Source organism: Gambusia affinis, linkage group LG11 (genome assembly GCF_019740435.1).
Source record: "Gambusia affinis linkage group LG11, SWU_Gaff_1.0, whole genome shotgun sequence".
NCBI classification, from domain to species: Eukaryota; Metazoa; Chordata; class Actinopteri; order Cyprinodontiformes; family Poeciliidae; genus Gambusia; species Gambusia affinis.
In genome coordinates, this window is record NC_057878.1 from 16,558,429 (window position 1) to 16,584,147 (window position 25,719).

The 25,719-nt window shown below is 34.7% G+C and overlaps 1 protein-coding gene across 1 annotated transcript in view; it reads right to left on the reverse strand.

Moving 5' to 3' along the window:
* b3galt1b (UDP-Gal:betaGlcNAc beta 1,3-galactosyltransferase, polypeptide 1b) overlaps nt 1-22,023 on the reverse strand; it is a 38,486-nt gene extending 16,463 nt beyond the window's left edge. The window contains exon 1 of the mRNA XM_044132323.1: nt 21,919-22,023. The gene's annotated coding sequence lies outside the window, so the exon portion shown is untranslated. The remainder of the gene's footprint in view (nt 1-21,918) is intronic.
* Nucleotides 22,024-25,719: the final 3,696 nt, after the last annotated feature.

Here is a 25,719-nt window from a genome sequence, read left to right on the forward strand (position 1 = left end):
ATTGTAGAATTTAAATGTGTGGTTACTATTTAATGTGAATGTACTTTATCTTTATGCTAAACACACATTTGATATTTGCCTTTAATTCTTTTATATTGAGCCATATAAAACAAATAAAAAAAAATGCATATTATACTCTTAAGTAAGTTAAAAAGGAACAAAAATCTCTGAAGATGTTGCTGAAATTTCAGATTAATTACCCCAACTGAGTTTTATTAACAGACATTACTTGTTCTACAACAACATTTCTTAAATTTTCTGTTTTTTTTTTTTTTCAATTCAATTCAAATTCAAAAAGACTTCATTGATCCCAAAGCAACATTAAATGTTGCTTTATTTTTGGTAAATTATGCTTTTTTACTGCAGCTATAATATCTTAATGCCATTTTGAGGTGATCTGGCCCCCCTGTTATGAATGTGTGTGTGGATGTGTAAATGGTGTCTGGGTATAGAACTGAATTGTTCAGAATAGCTTCTATTTTGTTGGGAAATAAATTTTTTTCTTAATAATAACAATAGTCTGGCCATTGCCTTCCTGTGCAATTCCACTTGGAAAAAAAAAATCTCGCCTTTAGCACCGTCTGGGCTTTCTACCCTTGAGTTTGATTGTCTCGGGTACATTTTGTACCAGGTCCAATCGGTGAACAGAAGGAGAAGTTGTGAACGCAGCAGCGACCTGTTGCAGTCAGATTTTAGCAAAAAATTTATGTGTTTGGTGTCAAAGTTGTAACTGAATCCCTATTGCACACGAGGTGCTTCGAGCTGTTCCCTTAAAAACATCTAAAAAAACTGGCTCTTCTCATCACATTGTTATGACCTGATCATTAAGACGCCGCTGCATGCAAGCCTTTAATGCCTCCATTTAAGCCTTGCCAAACGTCATGAATGAACAACTAATTGTAACAGCAGCAGACCGTTTTGCAGAAGACAAATTGGCTTGTCATAGCAACACCACACAAATTGCTCTGTGTGCTGGTTGAGTGGATACGTGATGAAAAAAAAGACTAAATCTGCCTCAAAAGCAGTCGACTGTATGCATGACTTCTCTCAACGGAGGTGTGGCATTAAATTTGAAGTTTGTTCTGGTTTTAAAGAGAAGTTCAAGCGATTTTAGCTTTCTGAAGCTGAAGGCTGAATGCACAATGTTGCATTCACACAAATACTCCCACACAGAATTGCTTTCAAAGTTCGTGGGTCAATCGTCCAGATGGGCACTGAACTGGAAATGACCTGGATCATTTTAAGTCCGGCAGCAAAATGAACCACAAGCTTCCCCGCTCGATACGAAATGGCAGCCGAGCCACTGCCACAGCAGCTGCCTTATCGGCCAATTAAGAGAAGAGTTCTCTAAAACATAGCATTCTACAAAAAAAGCACTTTTGTGAAGCAGATGTTTTTGCTATGATGAATTTACTGATTTAAATAAAGATTTTACTCTGAGTTAGAAAATATTTCAAACTAAATGTAATCTTGCTGGCACCAAGGGAAGGTCTACTTCATCCAGTCAGAATTCAGAGAAGCTGTCCAGAGAAAATTTTCAAGCATCTCAAGCTTCATTCATAGCATTTCATTTTCCACTCACATTTCCCAATTTCACATAATGTCTTAAGTACGAATATCTGGTAGAATAACCATTGTATCACTGTACTAGAGTGACCTGAAATCCAATGGAATCTATGGCATTGTGAGTTTATAGTCCAAGAATAATTTTCACAATGCCAACATTTTTGCCTTAAACATTTTATTTATTGGTCTTTTGTTAAATTCCATTTAACCAAGTAACTAAATTGTGGGTACTCTATATAGAAATAAACAAAATAATATACTTTCAAAGTTTGTGGATCAAAATAATTATTACAAATCTTACTCTGTAATAAATGTATAAAACACAAGAGTTAAAATACGAGATCGAATTCTGGTAATAAAAGTGGTTTTCAATCAAATTCTAATACACTGAGATGTTCCCATATAGGGAAATTACTTAACTGTGCAAACTGGCCGACAAAATCTGTTTTTCTTAACCTAAACAAATACCTTTCAATATAACCCTAATGTTGCCAGATATTAATGTAATCAATAGACTAAGAGTAGCTTTAGGATATATGTACACATTTGACACAAGAAGTAATTATGCCTCCATTATAAACAGTTGCTCATTTCTGCACATCACTAATGCAATCCAAAGACTTGTCTGCTTCAGAAACATATGGTAACAGTTAATGTAAACAGCCTGAGCATGGCTCTGCTCCCCCTACAGGCCTCACCCCCGAAGCAAAATCAGCATTAATGAGGAATCATTATGCAGAAGAGTCTTGCATTTGTCTCATTATCTAACAGGCAGCAGCAGCAGCCCTGTCGACCCCAAAGACACCTACATCCCACTCCTAATATAATCTTTCACTTCTACAGACATGACCCTACAAGCCTTTAAGTAGGCCACTTCAGTCTGATGTGTCCTGTTGACCACAGTTACATCTGTGACATCCTGCACTCCAAGTACACAACTGCATAAAGAGAGGCACTGTGCATACAGATCATGATGTCCTTCTGCACACCTGCACAAACACACACTGACCACCCTGCAATGTTTTTGTTCTTTTTTCCATATGCACCCACTCGTTACACAGAACGCAACAGACACAAGTTTCTTTTGCGGTAGCACTTTTGCTGCTCTAAAAGCACAGGTTCTCTTCGATTTACTGACCTCTTTCCTCTTCCTTCCAACAGTCTGTCATGAAATATACATTCACATTCAATAAGTTGGGGCTCTGAGTCAACACAAAGAGCAGAAGGAACACTCTGCCTCTGCTGCCATTTCCAGACATCAAAACAGGCTTGATCTTGCTCCAAGCCTTTCTACAGCCTTTGTATATCATATTTAGGTAGTAGGGTGGGGATGAAATGCTTTCCAGTTTTACTATATATATATATATATATATATATATATATATATATATATATATATATATATATATATATATATATATATATATATATATATATATTTATATATATATAGTTATATATAGGTGCTGTGCTAACTGCTAAAACTAGATGCTAGTTTGTCAATAATCTTTTAAAAGAGTAAAATCCTATTTTGGAGTGACTCATCTCTTCCTTACACAATATAAAAAAGCAATTATTACTCATTGTAGGAAGGATAAGATACTTTTGGTGCTCTTCTTAGATTGTAGCTGATAAATAGAAATCAGCACTAGATAAAATATGTACCAGAATTAAATCATTTAAAAAATGTCCGCAAAACTCTGACTGGTGTGTGTATCAATAGCAGGCGTGATTTCCACAGTTTTCAATCTTACAAAAGTTGACATTTTGCAAAATGCCTAATTGGTAACTAGCTGTTTTCAGATTGAATTGAATGGAATGGCATAATGGAATGGCAGCACCCAACAGCAGTCAGCTACAGTCTGTAAATAATCTCTGCAACTTTCTACTCAAGCCTGGATCTATAAACCTTTTAAATGAAATGATTTACAAAAATCAGCTGAGGATTTCAGATGATTTTTTTTCCTGAATATTATGAGTGCAAAATCAAAATTGGTCACCCAAAACTTGTGGTCTGAGCCAGTCCTTAACTTGAAGTAACAATAATACTGCAGAAACCAGTTAACCATAAACAGTTGAGCACGTTTAGCAGCACTTGATATACAATTGATCTGTCCATAATTTATTTTTTATATAGGGAATCCCTTTCGCTTTCAGTTTTTACTTCTTTAAATGTAACCTCTTCTTTCATCGACATAACTGACTTCCAAAAAAAATGCATTACATTTTTATATATGAGAGGTCCAAAAAAAATTGACTACTAACTCTGACTCAACAAAGTAAATTTAGAGTATATCCGTCATAGGATTGGATTGCTGCCAAGAGGGATAACACGCAGAAGCTAACTACTTCCCATTAATCAGATGCCAGTACTTCAAGTTCAGAGAAATGTGGATTTATGTTGGGAATGAAAAATGATGCTGCTGGCTTGTGTGCAAAACACAGATCCACCTCGGGACTCGTGTGCTGCAGAAAAAACTACTTGCAATCCAAATGAAAATACAATTATTTGACACAATGTGCATATGTACATACATTGTAGTTTTCATACACATTACTTCCTTCTATCCATGGCTTTATGTTGTTTGGGTAAGGGAAACTAAACATTCTTCTTACCTGAAAAAATGGGTAGATATGTCTTAATATGTCATTTTGGAGGAGCATCCCAGCAGAAATAGCTTAGTTTCTTAAAGCTGCATTAAACTATTAAACGCTGCTTTGTGCTCTTTTCATTTCCATCCACATTTTAGTTTGATTAATACTAATTTAAGATACCTAAATTTTAGTATTGAAAGTTTTTATGTTGTTTAAAAAAACTCAATAAGATATACGTAAAAAACCAAACGTAGCTGAAACAGAATAATTATAGTATAGTTGAACTGTTCAAAAAACATTTATGTGTGAAGCAGTTAAAATACAAACGCACCATCTCCAAGGAATAACAAGCCCACACAAGATATTTATAAATAGTTAAATGAAGAAAGGTAAAGTGCATTCAGGCAGTGAATAATAATGAAGTAAGATGTAAAAAGCAAATCTTAAATCTTTTCTGAAATATTGCAAACCTGAAGGTAAATATGATGCTTCTGTAGAATAAGTCAGAATTATAAATGGTGTTTCTTCTCATGCTTTCTCAACAGAAATGATATGATATGTTATTATCCAAACTGAAACTATTTAAGGACAAGAAGCAAAATGTGGTTCTGAAGTCAATTGGGATTAACCATTAACCACAAAAAAGGTTAATGGTTGACCTTTTACCTTATTTTTTAAGGTAAAAAGTGTAATATATTTGTATGCAGTAGAAGAACCTTTTAACAATCTTGCTTTAAGCAGTCAATCTATAAACATTTTTGTTATAAAGTGTCCTAATAGCATTGCATCATGTCAAATAGTTGACCTGTCACACTTCAGTGGATGTAACATCCATTATTTCTAAAAACAGATAATTTCAATCACATTCCTCTAAATGCTACAGCCAAAAACATCAATCCTAGCTGTCAAAGTCAGGAAGCAGACCATCAGTCAAAAGCTAGATCAATGCATGCCGTGTCTCTGTTTGTACCAGTAGCCAAAAAAAAAAAAAAAAAAAAAAAAAAACAGTCCTCCAGAAAAGAGTGGAGGACTGTTTTCTGGAGGAAATTTTGACAAGATAGATTTACAAACAGAGGGTCAGTGTATTGGGGAGAAAGCCACAATGCCTCCAGCTACACCTGATCCTCTCATGTCTCACTGAAGCAGCAGCAACCTCCCAGCATCTTTTGCACAGAGTGAAGTGTTTGCTGACATTTTCAGAAATGTGGAGGTCAGTAAAAGTTCATTTTCAGGTACTTCTTTTTTAAAATTGGCAAATTATTAAACAGTTATTCTGGCTTTTCCCTTGTCTCTTAACCACTTTTGGTACAAACAAACAAAGCAAGTCTCATCTAACACCACAGGAAGTGGAATCTTATATTTGTCTCTGTTTTTATTTTTGTTTTTAGATGCTGCTTTAAACTAACTTATTGGGAATTCACCAGCTTTAGGTGGATTCCTCCAACATGCAGCTCAGCACTGTCGAACAAAGTCTCATCATGCAGATATAAGCTTGAAGTGACGGGCAGTGATGAGTGAAATTGAACTGCAGAATAATTACTGTAGTAGATCCATCTTACTTACTGTCTATAATTTAGTTTTGCCAGTTTTACTGATACTCTTAAATGAGGGACAGTAGAGAAAATATTCAAGAGGCAGCAGAAATGCAGCAAAAACATACCTAGTCAGATCTAAAGGCACTGAAGTGTTACGAACATGTATTATGAAACATATCTGTGTACAGACTGAGGCAAATAGGAAATGGAGGGTGGGTGCAGCAATGTGTAAATCAGAGATTAAATAAAGCTTTTCTAGCAACTTTTTTTTTTATCTCACAGTCAGAATGATGGTTGATACACTTGCCTAAAATCTCTTTACCTGTATATATATAATTGTCAAATAGAATCGATAAAGCTTATTTTTTAGTCATCTATGAGGGAAAACTGGAATTAAGCTGCCAGTGGCAAGTTGAGCATTGACACTTGGTTGACATTCTCCTTCCAAAAATAAACACTAAACCTCCAAGGCACCTTTCCAGTTTTGCCATTCAATTCTGCTTTTTTAATATCAACCACAATCAAAGATGCTACTGTTATTTATTTCTAAATAACAATTTGGATGATACAGCTAAACCTAGTAGCTTTCTGGACCTGATCAACTGATTAGTTGATGTTATGGAACATAGAAATGTGCTTTTAATTTGTCATTCATCAACAATCAAGATAGGCTGATAAAACATATTTGACATTCATGTTACTTGTAATGGATAATGTAGTTTTATTGTTGACAAAACAAACAAAACAGCAAACAGGCACAAAAATGTTAATAAATAACAAAGACGATTACTGCAGTCCTGAAAGTCTCCAAACCACAAACTTAGCTTAGATTTGCAGTTTGGGATTCAAGTGTTATGAACAGTGCATATGTAACCAAGGATAAGCGTTGATTATGATCCAACAAATGACAACAATCTTCTAATCCCGTTAGAGCAGCAGAGTTGAGTTTGTGGGCTGAACAAATTTGCCAAATTTGCTCCGTCAATGCAAAGCTTATTGTTTAGCTTTTGTAATTTCTCTTTGAATATGTAAAGCATTTTCAAATTTTAATTGAATTTGAAACAGATTTGTTTGATTTTATTTAGTGCTGTTTATTGGAGTGGATAATTGAGTTTGAAGAAAACAACACATAATGACCATTTATCAATGAAAAAAAAACATGAGCCTTAATGGAGCACAGAGAAACTGCACACAGCCTGAACAGCCAGGGACCCCCTACTCTTCCTGATCACCAGCTTGGTTATGCTGTGTTGTGGGACATAATCCATTTTTTGAACAAGAATTTATTGTCAATCTTCTAGTGTTGATTGTGGGATCAGTTCAAACAGCTGATCCCACAAGACTTAAGAAGACTACATTCCCAAATTTTGGAGACATAAACTCTCCTCTGCAAGTGCAACCTTTAATAACTTTAAGAATTGAGTTTGGCTTATTAAAAATTAAAGTTGTACTGACTCTGGTTGCAGAATTATCTTAGTATCCATTTGCATTGAGAAATTTTCAACTGATAAGCCATTTTTGTGAGGATTGGAAGATGCCGTCCCACACAATAACATTTGTTCATAGATCCAGTGTTACTGCTCCACTTACAACATAAATTTGGCACCATTTAAATGAATTAAATAGGCTTTTCAATAGTATAGGATTATTTGCCAAGAACCATTGTTATGAAACATTAAAAAAAATCTCCAATCACAAAAGTCCCTATTTTTTCACCAAATTTAGAAAGAATTAGCAAAGTCATAGATTGCAAATGATCACAAGCAGGGATTTATTAAAGTATTTGAAAGGACTTGCAATACAATAACAACCTGGCCTGGAGAGTTATTTTAAAAATGTCTCTTGATACATTGTTGCATTTCACACAAATATTGTTTTTGCACACTTTGGTATAATGCTATCTTGTAGCAAGTGCATTTTGTCTACCCTATTATTTCTCTCCATATTGTTGTTAAGGCATGAAATCTCAAACAGAATCATCACCTGTGTCAAAGTGACTCTTAAAATACTATTGTTCCCTTTAAAACTGTTATTATAAATGCACGATATTCCTAGCGCTATGATGAAAGCAAGCCATATAACACAACCCTGTGAAGGATGCATTTGACTAACAATACTGACCACACAGATGTATTTCAAACTGAACACAATAATAAAGGAGTTCCAGTTGTTTTTGAACAAATTACATTTAATCTACCTCTGACATCTTATTCTCTAACCCAATGCCATTGAAAAAAAGATACTCAAGGATTTGCAAAACTAAAGTACTCTGTGCTCTGATCATTCAGAAAATTTCTATTGATTCCCCCATTTACTTCACATTGTGCTCAGCTCTATTTTGAAATTCATATCATACATTATATTGTGCTTCCTGTTGAGACCTGAATCAGTCTACATTTTTCTAATGGAACAAATATTATGGATCATCTATTTTCATAATGATTTATAGAAACTTAATGCATGTTTAATTAAATGTTCTGAATGTCTTTGAGGATAACACAATTTATATTCACCTACTGCAACAGTGTTATAGAAAGAAGGTGACATCTGGTAAGAGAACACTAATTTCAGGATTTAGAAATTTTATAACTGATTTGAAAAAAAAAAGACTTGTGAGCAACTTTAATATATAGGTATAAGAAATGATAATGTTCTTAACACTCAAAAGGCATAAACACTGTGGTCATATAAAACACAACAACACACCCTTCATCCATGTAACCTGAAACATAACCTGTCAACTAAGCAATTAAGAAGGTACTCTTCTTGAAAACCAATTACTGTACAGCGCGAAGGATTATAATCTTTGGGCACATGGACGCAGAGTAATTAACCTTTATCTTTCAACCTGTCCCTGCTGTCAGACATCGTTGTTGATGTGACACTCAAAGAAAATGATGACCTGCAGCAAATGGAAACATGTAAAAGCACTTAGTCAGCTTTGCCTTACATTTACCCTTAAAAGAAACCAACATTGATTCTAGGTCAGCACATGGACTGTTATCCACTCTATTTCATACTCAGACATTGTTTACACAGCTTGTTTAAAATAAATCTTTTTCAATGAGAGATTCAACTTCCTCCTCTGAAAGCTTGTGTGTCCAGTAAGCTCATAGATTTTTGTGTGCTGAGGTGTATTGCACAGTGTTACCATATAACCTGAGAGAGAAAAAGGAAACATGGCTAATGAGAAAGCTGTGGCAGGTGAACACCATTCACTTCCTACCCTAAAGTCCTGTGGATGCGCTTATTATAGATAAGCAGAGCCTTTATAAGTAGCTGCTTGAAATCATCCACCAGAGAGGTTGTTGTGCTTTTGTAGCACACTGCAATGCACCCTTGTATTAATTTATCTTCTGTCTAATTATTTTTGTACCTCAAAAAAGTGCCAGATATCTTTCCTCAAGCAAGGAATGTCCTTTTTACCTAAAATCGAATTTCAATTAGTCTTTTCTCTATTCTTAAAAAAGACACAAGGGATAGAGTGTGTAAATAGAAAGCATGAATGCGTCTTTGTTGATAGGGTTTTCTTTTGTGTCTATCATGCATGTTTGATTTTCCTCCTAAATGTTTTTCTTTATGCTCTTTCCTTGATTTTTAAGCTAAATCTAAGTGCACTGTTTTATTGGCTAATCTTTTTAATTAGGAAGGTTCACAACTAAATGAATTGACCAATAATACATGTCGGCTGGCATAAGAGACATTAATATTCTCTAAAAGAACAATCAGTGCTCCTAGTTATCAGTACTTATAGAACAGGAAACCCTAGATCACCCTTAAGGATGAGGGCTTATTTTTAATCACAGTATTATTATTCAAAGTGGCACTTTTATGATAGCACTAACTGAGTTACACATAAAAAGATACAAGGTCTTCCAAGTTACATTTTACACTGAATAATCCATTTATTTCATACTAATAAATTCATAGTTAAAACGAAAGGACAGCTCATCTAGATTCTTGTATTTTTTGTGTGAAGGGTTTTGGAGTTTACTTTCTGTAGAGTTTAATTTCATGCTTGTGGAATAAATAATATCATGGTTGAGTGTGCTGTTTATAGTTTTGTACACTTAAGAATGAAATCCAAATAACCTCAGAACCTGGTACAAACTAGTTTATTTTGTTAAAACCTTCAAACTGAGTTTACTTTCTGTATGTAAAATCTCTGGATGAGTTATTAACTAAATTAGTTTTCTGTTAAATATTTTTCATTTGTTGTCATTTGAGTGTAGCAGAGTCACATAACATTTAAGTCTCAAGGCAGCAAAAGAAACTTTACCTCTTTCCTCACATTTTTCTTCACTCATCAATTATTGGAAGTACATTAGAATGTCTTTAGCATGAACAATGGTGACAGGGTCCTTTGTGTATTCTTAAAAATGATTTTTGTGAGGAAATAACATCAACCTGTACTGCAGATTTGATCTGTTTGCCCTTTCAAGGGGATTGAATGTAGCATCCTCAAGTTTTCTTAAACCTATGAATGTTTTTACATGCTAATGTCCTCAATATGTAAATGAACAATTCTTTGATCTGTCAAAGCTGTTTTTTTTCCTGCCACCTGCAGTAAGTAACTTGGCTGCAGAAATTACTTTTTGCTTCTCCTCAGGCTGGTCAGGCAATTTTGCACCACAACAGCTGAAAAACGATATTTATTTAAAAAAAAATATTCTTTTTACAAAAAGCTTGTTTTTGCCGGGAGTAAAAAACACTCATTTTTTTTCCTTCGTACTAACCTCTTTTGTTTGCCTTTACCTTAAAATAGCTCACTTCCCTTTAAGCATACCATCTCAGAGGAGGCAGTCAATACAGTTTTACTATTATTCTTATTTATATTAGAAGAAAAGACGATGCCACACTTTTGTCTGAGAGAGAAGTTATTGTAAAATGGGTTAATAGTATTTTAAAACAAAGATAACATTTTTTACAGTTTTAGCACTCAGTGCGTCTAGTGTTTGTAGCATTGCTAAAATAGTAAAGTATGTGGGATTGTCTATAGTATAACCATCGCGTGTACACAAAACCTTGAAACTGCTCTTTACTGGAACCAATCTCCATATATTTGGCACCCTACAGTCTGCAATCTCAGCACATTGCACATATGACCCAAATCATATGACCTTCATAATAATTTTAAGATAAGTCCAATTTTTGTTCAGGGAGCACCAGTGTCAGGAGCCTCACAAAAGAAAGACAAAACACAGACTCCCTGAACAAACTGAACTCATGGTGATCTAATACCAGAATGGAAGTATGCTAAAACATCATTTACATAAATGGAATCTTCTAGGATATATTGCTAAAACCAAGAAATATACTAAGATCTGATGTGCAGTCAAACACCACAAGAGTCTCCATGCCTTTGGGTCTCCAACACCAGATCTCAAGAGCTCATGTCCCGCAACTTTTGGATACATCTGTGCTCCAACATGACTAAATCAAATGTCTCAAATACTCTCAATCTCTACCAGTTCTACAGAGGCCAGGTAATGAGTTGTTTTATTTTGATGCAGGTGTGTTGGTACAGGGATTCATTGAAAAACTGCAGGATGCCAGCTCTTCAGGACTGTAGCTGGAGACTCCTGATCTAGACAATGCAAAGAAAAATAGATTTTATTTTTAAGTAATTTCATAACATCTCTTTTGTCTGTCTCTGCTGCTTCTGACTTCATTTCAGTTCTACTGAAAACAACTAATTTTGAGTATTCAGTCAGTGCCAGCATTTACACCGAAGAGTGTTTTTAGTGAAATCTGGTAGGGCTAATAGAAAGTAAAAATAAGAGATGTTTGAGTTTTTGAGCGGTCGATCATCGGACTGGGTTGATGAAACTAAAATTGCAGTGAAAAGCTCTATTGGATGTGAATTAATAATGATTTCCATGTTCACATCTCATCATTTTTGGAGATGTGACCTTTTGCATGTATGCATGGAGACTACAGTAAGAGGTTGTGAGGTTAATGTTTAATGTTATTTATACATTAGTATAAAAAATGTGTGGAAAATGAGTTCACTTTAAAATAGTGGTGAGATTAACAGATTTTTTTATATAAAGGCATACATATTTGCAAAAGTTTGAGACAAGCATAGCCTCTTTCTGCGTGTGATTTTAATATTTTTTCAAGACTGAAAACATTATTCCCAATCTTACTTTTTTGCAGCTCTACAAATTTGATATGTAACTGTTTGCTTGCAACAGTCTTAATCTATAGATCATAAATATATTTTTCATTTGTTATCTCTGCTATTTCTAATTGTGACATCTCTCATAACTCCATCTCATATGTTTTATTGACATAGAACCTGTCAAAAATACACTTTTGTATTTTTGACAAGTGCTGGTTTGATCAAATAAAATTGCTGTGAGAAGAATAATTACTGGAGCTATGCAAAAGCAAGTGTTCCTTAACTCACTTGCAGAAATATTTTTCTTTAAGTCAAAGTGCAGTAGGGTTTTTTCAGTTGTTAATGATACAGTTCATTAATGCTTACAGTGCTTATATAAGGAATAAGATATTTTAAACCAAGGAGGAATTGGTGTGCTTTGCAGAACTAGTTAGACTGCTATAACTTTCTACATAACAAACATATACCTGAATGTATTTTAATGGAATTTTAACTGATGGGCCAGCACCACGTAGTACATAACTGCGAAGTGGAAGGCAGATGATAAATTGTTTTTAAATATTTTTACAAATAAAAATTGGAATGCTTGCTGTGCATTTATATTTGGCCCTTTTATCCGTACTTTGCGGAACCACATTTTGCAGGAACTGCAGCTGTAAGCGTTTCAGTGTATGTTTTGCACATCTACATAAAGACTTCATTTTCTTTCTACTTTCTACTTTCCCAGTGGTGTGTGCTATCACTTAAAACTGAGTAAAATAAATTGAAGTGTGTATCTGTGATGTGAAAAAAGATACTGTGAACATTTTTCATAGGCTTAGATAATTTTGCAATGCATAATTTTGCAATGCATATTAACAGGTGCAACATAAGAGGTTGAAGAAAGATTTACCTTTGACGGGTGATAATAATTAGTCGTGGTTATAATCAGCACGATGCATCATGTTGTTTTGAGATAATGATCAAGGTTAATTTTATCAGTCTCTTTCACATAAAAAATAAAATATATATATATAAATAAATACATTTCTTCACTGTCTACATAAGTTGTATAGATATGCCTCACTAAAGCATGTGGCCTGTTCATAAAAAATGAGAAATTTGTCTGAATGGCTAAATTGCATCTCTTAATGAACTGACTAATGAAGCCATTAATGTGTCAACCTCATATGTGAAAATTACCTGAGACTGTTTTAGGGTGATTTTAAATAAGAGGACATATCTAGGGAGACACAGGTTCCCAGTAGCAACATAATGATCATTTCCTCCATGAGAAAACAAATACTTCATGCCGTGATCATTTTTGTTTTCGAAAGAAATCTTCTGTAAACATGTGCAGACAATTAGATTCATTATTTCATACCATCCATTCTTTCATCAACACAAAATGATTTGTGATTAACTCAGACATTCATAACTGCATATTACAATACTTCTCTCTCGTGCACATTAATTAAAAATGAAATTTAATAGTGCAGGAACTAAAAGGTTCATTGGCGTGAAGTGTATTCATGTTGGAAAAGCTATCAAGTAGTAGTATACCAAAAAAAAAAAGGTAAGGTAATGTAAAGAATGCTGTGACAGAGGAATGCACATACATATAATAGGGAATAAACTCAACCTTAACATATTGCTAGGCATCAAATTACTTCCCACCTGTGCACAAAAGATGCTTTACCGAGGAACAGAAACTGAAGAAAAATATTTCAGAACATAGCTTAAAAGTCAGCTTGATCCCTTCAAGGCCACTTTATACAGTTATAATATCACTAGATGTATTTTTTAAAATGCTCTTTACTACCAGAAAACAATTTCTTAACTCACAACACAAAAAAAAAACATCCAAGATTGTTGAAACGTTAATGAATGTCTCAGCTTTGACCGTAGTCCAAATACTGTTAAAAGATTATGATTTTCCACTGGGACAACCCAAGTCTGCCGTTGATGTTGAAAAATTCTCGATAAACCACATAGTGAATAAGAGAGTGCAAGCTTAGGTTGCATTTCTTTTCATTTGGAATGGAGGCGCTGAGATACAGCTCTTAAAATAGAATTGAGATTTGATGAGAATGTTTGGGGATATTTTTGTTTATTTATTTCAATAACACCCAGGGCAAAATAGTATGAATATTTTAAAAAACAGAGCTGTTTATGTTACACAAATTGTGTGGGGAACATACCATCTGCTGAAAGCTGGGGGCGATTTTGGAAAAATCGCCCCCAGCTTTTCCAAATGAAAAATGAAAAAAGCAAGGTTCCCAGGGATGTCTCAGAAGCTAAAATTAAAAATGAATATTAAATAACGTAAATAGTTATTAAAATCCTGCTGTCACTTTTTGAAAAAGCAGTACACAAATCTTACCACAGTAAACATTACAACAGATATTGCTTCACAAGCAGACATTAATTAACAGAATTCTGATTCATTTACCGGCGTCCCTAATAGGTTTTGTGGTAACGGAGAGACAAAAAAAAACTTTGAGGAGTTTGTTTGAGTGAGGAGAGTGAAGGTGTGAGTGACTATGCAGCTCAAAACAAAAACCCTTTTTTAGTTAAATTAGTTTTTCTTTTCTTCTTTTTTCTAATGTAATTACAAGTTAATCAACGAAGCATATGTGTACGACTATACATTTTATAATCTGACAGAATGAATGAATCAATTAAATAGATGATTTTACTGTTCATGACAATCAGCAATATCACCTACTGATTTAAAAACACCAATCTGACAATCCAACAGTGTGGGCTGTCAGAAGGGCCTGTTTGATTAAGATATTATTTTTAAAAGTAACAAAATTTTCTCTTGCCCTTTAACCAGTTTTCCACACCTGTAGAGAAAACTTCAATGGATCAGATTAAAGATGAACATTTTCTCATCTGACTTACTTCAGGAGCATGTTTGAATCTGCACATATTTTGTGAAATCCATTTAGTTAGTCCAGTGCAGATATAAAACAAATAGTAAGCTCAAAACTGCTAAAAAGAAGGACATGCCCATGTCTCTGTGCCTGATCTCTAATGGAAACATCCATCTATCATCCATCAAGCAAGATGGCGGGATAAGAGACTATCTCCCGCAGTCCATTAGACAGATCCACTCTACAACTCCAGCATCCAAACAACCATTAACAACCCTCTCAGTGTATTATTAAAACTTCAGCACAAATAATATAAAACACTGTATTTCATATTTGTTAAATCTAAATATAAATTTCAACAAGCTATAAAAGAAAGCAAAAAAAAGTGACAGGAACAAATAGGTGTAGTGTTGTAACTTCTCTTTTTCTTAACTTGAAGGTCACATCCTATATAGAATTTGTCCACAGTGATTTTTTTTCCCCACAGCAATAAAATATACTTTCGCTGGAGAGTCACTAGGGAAATCAAGTCACGCTGCAAAAGGACCCTGTTCACAATCATTCTTCAAGTAAGGTATCTTTAAACCACTCATGGAATGGACTTGTTACTAAATACTTTACTGCAAAACACAGCTTCACTATTTGTCGCAGAGAAACAGCAAAACACTAGGAAATTGTAAAATGTATTCATTTAATCCTGCATAAATGTCACAAATGTTGGTTACATGCTCATTTTACTTGAAGTCTCAATCTCAATCTCATGATTCTCATGTAAAGGCTGGAGGATTTTGCTGTTGTTTGTGGCAGGACTACAACAAATAATAGAAATATATATATATAAAAAGGCCAATAAGGAGTATATTTAATCCAAACAAATATTTAGCAAATTCTACAAATAAAATATCAACGACGATAAAAGAAAACTCTCTGTGTGCTTAAGAGTTCACCTAAAAGATGCAGACTAAAGTAAAATGCAATTACAGTAGCAGCGTAAGAGCATCTGAATTATTAAAGAGAGAAATGCAGACATTAGGACACAATAACAAATCAATGAAAAACAGGAGAATGCCATGGTGATTGTGGGTTAAATATGGAAAGAATTACTTGGCGGACAGAGTTAAACACTGATAGTTTGGAAACAAAAATACAGATCTAAATGTATAGATAAAAGAAGCAGCTAGTTCCATAAATATGTAATATAAGTGGGTGCTAAGAGCAGGAGGTTAGATGGATACCATAATCACTTGGCTTCCTCAAATCAGAGGAAAAGTAAAGTCATTTCCCATAATTTTAGGTGAACGACATGTAAAAGCCTTTTTCACTGCCTCTGAGAATAATTATGAGATAAAACTCACATTAACAAGATTTCACCTGGTTTTCATACAAATAAATAGGAACCAATAACAAGGTTTGTAGAAGAGACAGACTGTGCTTTAGCATGTTTTTAATTTTCTTCTTTTTCAGATCACATTTTGTTTTCAATGCAAGTGCTGGAAGGCAGTGGACTGGACAACAGTAATGGAGCCTAAACCCTCCTAAAGTAAAGGTATGATGTTTATGATAGGTCAGAGGCCTTCTTTCTTTTAACTGTGAATAGCTCTATTGTAATATTTATGAAAATTCCCTACCACCCTTTTACTACTCTGATTTCTCTACCATGTTGTGGTTGATCTGTCCAAATCTCAGGTGCCAAGTATTATTGCACAAGGCAGAAATGAGGATTATTATGTCTTCTTTAGCCCTAAAAAATCTATTAGGATAAGAATTTGCCATCATTACTTGGTTTCGGCAAGCTCCCAGAATTTCATTTCAAACTATTTTCCATCTGCTAGGCACACTTGAGCTGATTAAATTCTACATTGTTTCAGGATGTCTTTTAAAACAGTTACCATCTCCTTCAACTGATGTTTTAAAGTAGCCAAATAGATACAGGCTGAGTTAAAAATATTGATACAAAAATGTTATTTCCTATGTCAAGCATCCCTAGCAAAAGATATCATTCAGTCGGTATTTATACACAGGGTAATCATTTATGAAGTTAATAAAATGTGATGTATTTCATACCTGTTAACAACACTTTCTTTGATTAGTGCTTCCTATCAAATCTACCTAGAGAAGATTAATTAAGATCTTCTTTAAGTAGTTGTAATGGCAGATTCTAATAAAAAAACAAAAGAAAACAATCACAAGGTTAAGCTAGAATCACAGCAAATAAAAAGAACATCTCCAGGTTGTACACACTGCAGTAGCCCTTAAACTCAATAATCCTTCTTTTGTGACCAATGACTCTTGCAGTTTTGTACATTCCAATACTTCCAATACAATAATGTGAAAACCGACATATGAAATTAAGGTGTGCTCATAATTAGACTAAAGTCTTTAATGACCCCAATCTATGTTCGATACACTTTAACCTCTACAATAATCTGCAGCCAAACAGCCAGAGAGAAAACTATTTTCCAACAAATAAATGTACTAACAAAAGACTGAAAAATAAATCACAACCAACAGAATATCAAGTTAATCAATCAAGAGATCGGTTTAGTGCAAAGAGCCTATTTCTACCGTGACCCGAGTCTCCAATAATGCATTGCTTGACTTTGTCTCAATCTTATCAGCCAGCAGCTTGCTATCTGATAATCAATAAAATAAGTAGAAAACATGTTTTTTTTAATGTAAAACAATATAAACTATTTAAAATATATAACAAATAAAAAAAATTATAGCAATATGTGATGAAAGTCTACATAACAGCATCGTGCATATAAAACATCAATTACAGAGATATGGTGTTGTTTAAATGGGGTTCTTGTAATGTAACCAGCTGCCTCTGTTATTTATGTGTTGCATTTTAAAAGGCTAATATGTTGTAAAGGTACTTTTTTATTATAAAAGACAAAACAAAACACATTCAGATGAAATTCAATAAAACATATCAGTCCTCAAACCTCTACATTAAAATTCAACATTTCATGATTTCAACAACTTATATCTTTTTGGGCTCTTAAGTTCCACATGTGGACAAAATAATGATGCCTGATTGAACAGTAGCAGGGCCTTACATGAGGTTATGAACTTTTTCTCAATTGGAACATGAGAACATGATATGAAAAACTGCAGCTAGAAATATCTTGGAGCTAAACCCAGAGTGAATTTGATGATATTCCACCTTACTTGTAAAAGACTCAGGCAGTGTAGAGTAAACCGGTTTAAATAAAATCCAGAGATATTTCTGTTTCTATTTTACACGAACCCGTTCAACATAACGGGGGAAACTGTGTTATATAATAAATACCGCACTAAGTATCACAAACTAAATATCAAACCCCTAAAGCTGTTAAAAGCACTTATTCAGAATTTATATATATGACTCATATCATTCTCATGAGCAGCCTATATGAGGACTTGAGTCAGTTTCATTTGCACTACTCACCGCACATTTTCAGAGGGAATTACAGGGTGCAGTGGTATTACAACAAGCCTAGTTATGTCATGTCCAATGTAAATTGCTCTGCAACTTCTGCATACCCCTCACAATTGTTTAAAAAGTATCTCATATTCAGATTTTACTGAGAACATACTAGTTTCCTTCTTTACTATCAAATATTGACAGTAATATATAATTATGATTGAGAAGTTCATTTGTTTCTTTAACTCTATGTTAATAATTACGTAGAAAGGTCTCCCAAAAAAGAAAACCTTTTTGTTACCTAGTAAAGATAAACTGTCTATGATATCTAATGCTGAACATGCTCATAGGTTTATTTTCCTCTCCTGCAGAGCAAACGTTTCTGTTACCCAAGTGCAGCTGTTGTTGCCTACGCTTTTTAAATTAAAATGGACATTTTTTAGTAAAGTGTACTCCAATCCTAAATATGTCAGTCTTATAAATCTGTTTAGCTGACAAAAGTGAAAAAAATCTATTCTAGTAGGAAAATTGCGATAATATTGGGACTTTGATTTTACAGTAAAAGAAGATGTGACAAAATGTTTTAGAACATAATGCCTACCTGTGCTTGAAAGGTAGAGAGACTGACTGCTAGTATGATGATATCTGCTGACTTATGTTTTGTTTTCCTTTTACGGATTTAATATTACTGTTATTTTCAATAACTTAATGTTTTTCTTCCATTTTTTCTTTTCAACAGCTGGAGTCAAAAGCCTGGGGGGGTTAGAATTGTTTATATCCCCTTTCTTTCCTCGGATCCCGTAGGTATTTGTGGATGATTGCTGTGCTTAATCAATCTGGCCCTGTTGTGATTTCTTCAGTTTAAAAGGGAGTTTATTATCTTCACTGTGTATGACTTTCCTTCTCCCCTTGCAAATCTTAATTTCCCAAATGTTCAAAACTAATTGGCAAATTTGTAATTCAAATTTAATTTACTGACTTTGGTTAGACTGTATTTGGACTCAATTGATCTGTATTGGTTTAATACAAATTAGACTAGATTGAACAAATGCTACGTTTTATTCTGTTTATCTTTCTTCCAAATGGGCCGCAGGCAATTTGTTTCTGTCAAAAATGCCACGGTATCAATGAACAGTATCAATAATATGTCTGCTATTAAGGATTTTCACTTGAGGGATGCACTGAAATCCAAACTTAAGATCAAAATAAGGATAAAAGTCCATGTAAATTTTATTTGAACTGGAAGCTTAATAAACTACAAAGACTTAAGACAGTCCGAGAGTCAAATGGGGAACAATAACTTACTAGAAATGTGTAACTTACTACCAGTAAAGACTGTTTTATCAAAGGCTTGGAACAGGAGCTGCTTGTACAATTATACTTATTGTGAAATATGCTGCAAACCTTTACATTGTGTGCGTGCAAGGATTTTCTGTGAATAAATTCTAATGTGTTTTTTGCCTTTATTGTAATTATACAGCTACTGTACAGCTATTATACAGCTGCTGGAAAACCCGCAGTTTTCCAGCAGCTGCACAAACAAATTATAATCACACAAAAGATCTTTAGTTCTCCTTGCCTTTAATTACATACACCTGAAAGTATGCACTTAATTTAAAATGCATGACTTTTTTTCTCACTGTCTGACAATAAATCAGATCACACCTTTTCCTATTTTATGTTTTTAAGACTATGTACACATTGTCCTAGTATTAGTGGAATTGCCTGTTATACAATATGGCTTTATTTTAATGTTGTGGGTGTCCTTCCACAAGCTTTTCACAATAATCTGCATCAATTTTGGCCTATGGCTCCTGATAGGACGGCTGTATCTGAGTGAGGTTTAGTAGGCAGGTCTGACAACAAATTTTCCAACAAACTGAGATCAGAGATTTATGCTGCCACCCACATTCCTCACATTCCTCTGATATTCCAAGCTTGCAAAAGTCTCCATTTCTAATAAATCTTTCCAAAATTTAAGGTCTTTGTTCCTGAGTGTGTTTGAAAAGTGTAATCTGGCTTTTTATGTTACGTTTGGATTAATAACCTCTTTATCCTTCTACCCAGGTTGGAGAGGACTCTATTCACTGTAGATTTTCACAAGGTCCTTTGCTTTTAATCAAAGGCCGATGTGCACAAAACACGTTAATATCTGTCCTCGTGATTAAAGTAGAATGCAATTGGACTTATTTTGTTTTTTGAAACATTTCATCTCCCCTGCAAAAAACAGTGTTAGCTTTGAGTGTGGTTGGAAACAAAAACCAGTCAAGGATCCCACAGCAAACAGAAAGTTAATAGATATTTCCTTTATTTTTTAAACGCCATCACCAACTATGTATGTCTGCTATTAAAAGGCATACGGACAAATCCCAACTGCTTTTGTCTGTTATTCATTTATGTAAATTGTTATCTAAAATAACATATGCTAAGACATAGCATTAGGCATTTCAAAATTAAACAAACAATGATCATTAATTCATCCTTTCAGATTAGGGTACTAAAGTCTAAGTGATCTCTTCTCCTCGACAGTTGCCTCATAAATATTCCAACAATATTTATTCGGAATGAATTTCAATACACCGACATAAATTGCAGACTGTAAGCCCAGTGCAACAAGGCAGACAACACTGACTAAGCAAAGATGTAGTACTTTAAATCGGGGATCAAGCCTTTACACACAGTAGACGTGGAGAAAAGTGATTAGTGAGAGCACACACAAGAAGCACACAGTATAACACACATAATCACTGTGTCATGGTGTGAACAAGGGGTTTAGCAACGAAAATTTATCCTCAGCCAGAGGTCAGCATGTCAAGAAAAGCTTACACACAGCTAAATGTTAAACATACTCTTTTCTTCTTGTTGGAGTTGTCTTATTGTTTTGAATTGGATTTATTTCACAAATGACAGCCTACATTTTCACATTAAAGTAGCAGTGATAGTCCCACATTGGGATAACAGAACAAAGCTTTTCTGAAAGTAAAAAAAAATACTTCCAAGACTTTCTGTTTTGATGAAGAAAGTCTAAAATAACTTCTACAATTCACTGCATAGGTAAGACAGGTGCAAATCTAAACTTAGTCAAATATTCCGAAACATCTTTTAGATATTCTAAGTTAGAGCATTACATTTTTTAAAATCACAGATATATTCAAGAAGTCTTTTCCACTGCCTAAAATATTTTAAATTTAAATAAATATGTTGCCCCTATCTCTCTATTACTTTAAACTTAGCAGTTGAGGCTGTCCACTAACACACTCAACTACACTGATTACATTCAGTGGGAGCAATGACAAGCTTAAATAAAATGAGAAAGTTTTAAGTTTGTACGTTTTAGAGATCAAGCGGACTAAAAAAAAAAAAAAAACATCTAGATGTCCTGACTGTTCTGGGATGTTTTTCAAAGTTTGACATTAAACACCATGCAGCTCCTGTTCCTCATCGCCCAGCTGGACAACCTCCGCAGTTCTAACGCGGAGCGCAGAGGTAGCAGCCCTGCCAAATAGGACAGAGATCAGTGTGTGCTCACAGGGGATTGAGTCTAAGTAGCTGCGTCGCTAAATACCCAAATGGGTATGACCCTAATGCACATAAGCAGAGATCAAAAGCGCCACAAAGGAGGAGACGCCCGAAATTCTTCGGCTGAGCGCACAGAGACCAGGAAGGACACATGAGAAGAGAATAGATGGAGCCCCCACACTGCAGGATTCTTTCAAAAAGTAGGACCATCCCGACTCACTGCGTTTCACAACCGTACAGAAAAAGCTCAACCTGCGCATGCACGCGCCACAGCAGATGGGAAATAAAAATAGCCATCCTTGCTGCTCCTACCTCATTCTGCGTCCTCATCCTACTCTCACTCGTGGTGCCGCCGATACGCTTCTGTTCTGCCTCAGCATCCCAGAGCTCGAGGTGGTGGGGGGCAGAATCATGACGGTGATGCAATGAGGCTGACGCGCCGCTCAACGAGGAGGAGCCGACCAATCAGAGTGTAATCCGATAAATTCCTCACCAATCCACTCAATTGGAGAAAGTGAAGGCTGTGCTTGACCGCAGTCGGTAGTAGCAAGGTAGATTGAGGCTGTGGGAGAATTTTTTAGTCGGCCGCCCGTGCGAACTGTTTTCATTCTGCAGCTGTAACATCTGCGCTGCAGATGTTACAGCTCCAGTAAAACAACATATTGTGTGACCTGAGGTATTTGATTATAGTCATAGCTGATAAAGAGTAATGATACTAAATAACATCAGCAACAATAATAATAATCAGTAAAATGAAATTAGTGGTGATAAGCAAAAATAATAAAGAAATAAATCCATCCATTTTCTATATACCCTTGTCCCTAGTAGGGTCCAGAGGGGTGCTGGTGTATATCTTTAGCTAACGTTCCGGGCAACAGGCGGGGTACACTCTGGACAGGTTGCTAGTCTGTCGCATAAATACATAAATACATAGGTTAAATTGATTTTACGTTTATCAACAAGCCCAAGGGAATAATCTAACATCTCTGGTACACGCAGGAGAACAGTTGCCAAAGAAGTTGAACTACATCTAAGCTTACTTTATATGTCTGGCATTGGGGGTATTTTTGCAGCAAGATTCTATCTCTATTTTGTTGAATATGAAACTGTCTGTTTCAGTCTGGCTGTTTCTGTAGTCTTTTCTTTTCAGTTAACTGATTTGGACTTGCATCAAAAATATGTCAAACTTTTGTGTGTTGACATAATCAGACATTGCTGAATGGAAGCAAGTATCTTCCACTGTTTTTCTCTGCATCGGTGCCACTTGAAAACATGACTAAAGTTGCCAGTCCCAAGAATTTTACAGGTTCTCTTTAACAGGTAACAGAGTATTCTTATCATCCTTACTTTTTGTGCATTACTGTTTCACACAAATATTACTGTGCATCATGGCTGGTCTGAGTGACAATAAGTTTTTTTATAGGTCATCATGAGCAACTGTGCTCATTTAAAAAAAAAAAAGTACTCTTCTTGGGCTATGTTGTGTGTTTGGGCTTCTTGGATTTATGTGGTACATTTAAAACAAGTATCCACACCTGCTACTTCTCTCTTCTGTTGCCACCTAGTGTATTAGAGCTTCCATTCAAATTCCAGTCAAAGAGCATTTGATATGCTCCTCATTCAGTCTTGTGACATTTTGCCTTCTGCACTTTAGTTTTGTTCCAGTTGAGAAAAATTATTGTGTCAATTCTGTTTAGCGCCTCTGGTCAGTAAGCTCGCATATGCATCATTCTTCTGAACGACACAGAGGCATGATGATTTTTCATGCAATGCTGCCTGGGGCCTCAAAAATCTTCTTCATCCAGCAGGGATATCTTGTCTAGACCTTTATCCATTGATACTTCACTTCCTCCAGAAATATGTTTGCAGTATTATGCACTGTACATATTGGAAATATGTACAGTGCATTGTCTTAACAAACTTTTTAAATAAACACGTTTTGATAAAAAAATAAATAAATAACAAGGGATTTACCTGTATTTTTGTTTAAGTCTAAGGTTTAAAATCAAAGTGACAAAAAACAGTCTTATAGAATATACTATAACAAAGGTAATAATCCATTCATCTATTCTATCTGTACATCCATCTGTCCATCCACTACCGACTATTCCCACCAGAGGTGGGGCAGGGTTGGAGTGGAGGTGTGGGGTTAGATTAGATTACTAGTTTGCATAAAACATTCTTCAGTAGCTTTAACATCATAGCTGATGCAACACAACACATTTTGGGATTCTTTCTATTTGCATAGAATTTGGGGCAAAAACTGTGCAAATAAACAATGATTAAACTTATCACTCTCCCCGACAAATCTATAAGTACAAATAACAATTATGTGACTGGATTAAATATTATGACTTGTACTTGATCTGAAAAGAGACAGAGGAAGCAATAGGATTCAATTTTTTATTTTGCCCTTTGATCAACAGTATTTCAGATGAAGCAGCCTGACAGCAGGACATAATCAGAAATGTTCTTGTACACAGGAAAGTACAGTAAACTGTTTATTCTAAAAAATACACTTTTTTCAATGTAAAATATATTCTGTTCAAAGTAGGATACAAATGTCTATTAACTCCATTATATTATATACTTTCTATATTATAAATAAGACAATTTTAAGAAGATTGTTTCAGTCTGCACACCAGGTGCGAAGAATAATGCTTAAAAATGTTTGGTTCAAAGGTGGACCTGCCGAAATAATACAAAAGTAGAGAAAACAGAATGAAGCTGTTCAGAGTCTTAGTTAAAAAAAAATAAAATAAAAAATAAAATAAAATTTAAAAGGGCTGACCTAAATTATATTTTATTTTAACTTTGTAATGATCTAAAGGTATAGATTTGCACATGATTCAAATCAACTTATTTTAAAGTTGATCTGTTGATTTTAAAGTGCGGGTTGTGTCTCCTCTAAGGCTGCCAGAGTTCTTTAGCCATGACATGAGGAAAAAAATAAGTAAACAAGAAAAAGCAACAGCGAGCATTTAACAAATCTCACTAGGCCTATGCCAGAGACAGATGGATTTTTAGTACCTGAAGATGTGATGGGTAAAACGAGGTTTATAGTTGATGCCATGCTAATAGCACTGTCCTTCCCTGTGCATTGGCTTTATGCACGGTTGTGGTGCCAGACTGTGCCAGATCTTACACACAACCTTTCACTCAAAATGAACAATTTAGAGGGTGCCCTTGCAGAACAGGTTCACCTGTACCAGCATTTATATAATCCCTCTCTGAAGGCTCAGTCTCAGATAATACTGCACCAATGTTTGCATCAAATATAAAGGGGAAAGTTGCCTATTTGCACTCTTATGTGGGATTAACTCTTTCACACTTTGAAAACCCCTGAATTAAATTAAGTCATTTAATTAAAATTAATGTAAGTTATATATATATATATATATATATATATATATATATATATATATATATATATATATATATATATATATATATATATATATATATATATATATATATATATATATATATATATATATAATTGATTAAAAATAGCAGAAAATTGTTATGAGCATGGGATCAAATACTGAATGGTTTATTAAAGTAGACTACTGCTTATCAGGAAAAACCAACCATACACTGCAGTGAACATTAAAATGACACACAGACTAATTTCCATGTCTGCCCAAGTGTACTGTATCAGACATATCTCCACTTTCTATACTTTTATCTGCACTTTTATCTACCTTTTCTTCACTTACAATTACACCCTGCTTTTTCTCACAATTTACAAATATATACACAGTTTCTTCTCCCTTCCTCTCAGATACCCTCACCTTTTTACATTACTTAACTGTATGACCTTCATTTAAACACTTTCCTAACTGTACCAACAGCAGTCTTCTGTTACCCTTAAGTCTTTTGTTCTCTTTTATTGATCGTACTTGACTAAACTCTGAATGTGGGAGATTACATTTCAAAGGACGCTTCTGGGAACAGCCTTTCTGTGTTGGAGTTTGGGGGACATGGGAGAGCTTTCCGGAGGGGGCCAGTGAGGTTTTGTTAGCTGAATGTCTTCCTCTATTTTAAAGGTTTTCTTTGGTGGATCGCCCTGAGGGGGCCAGACTACGGTTATCTTGTTGCAGTGTGGCTTGC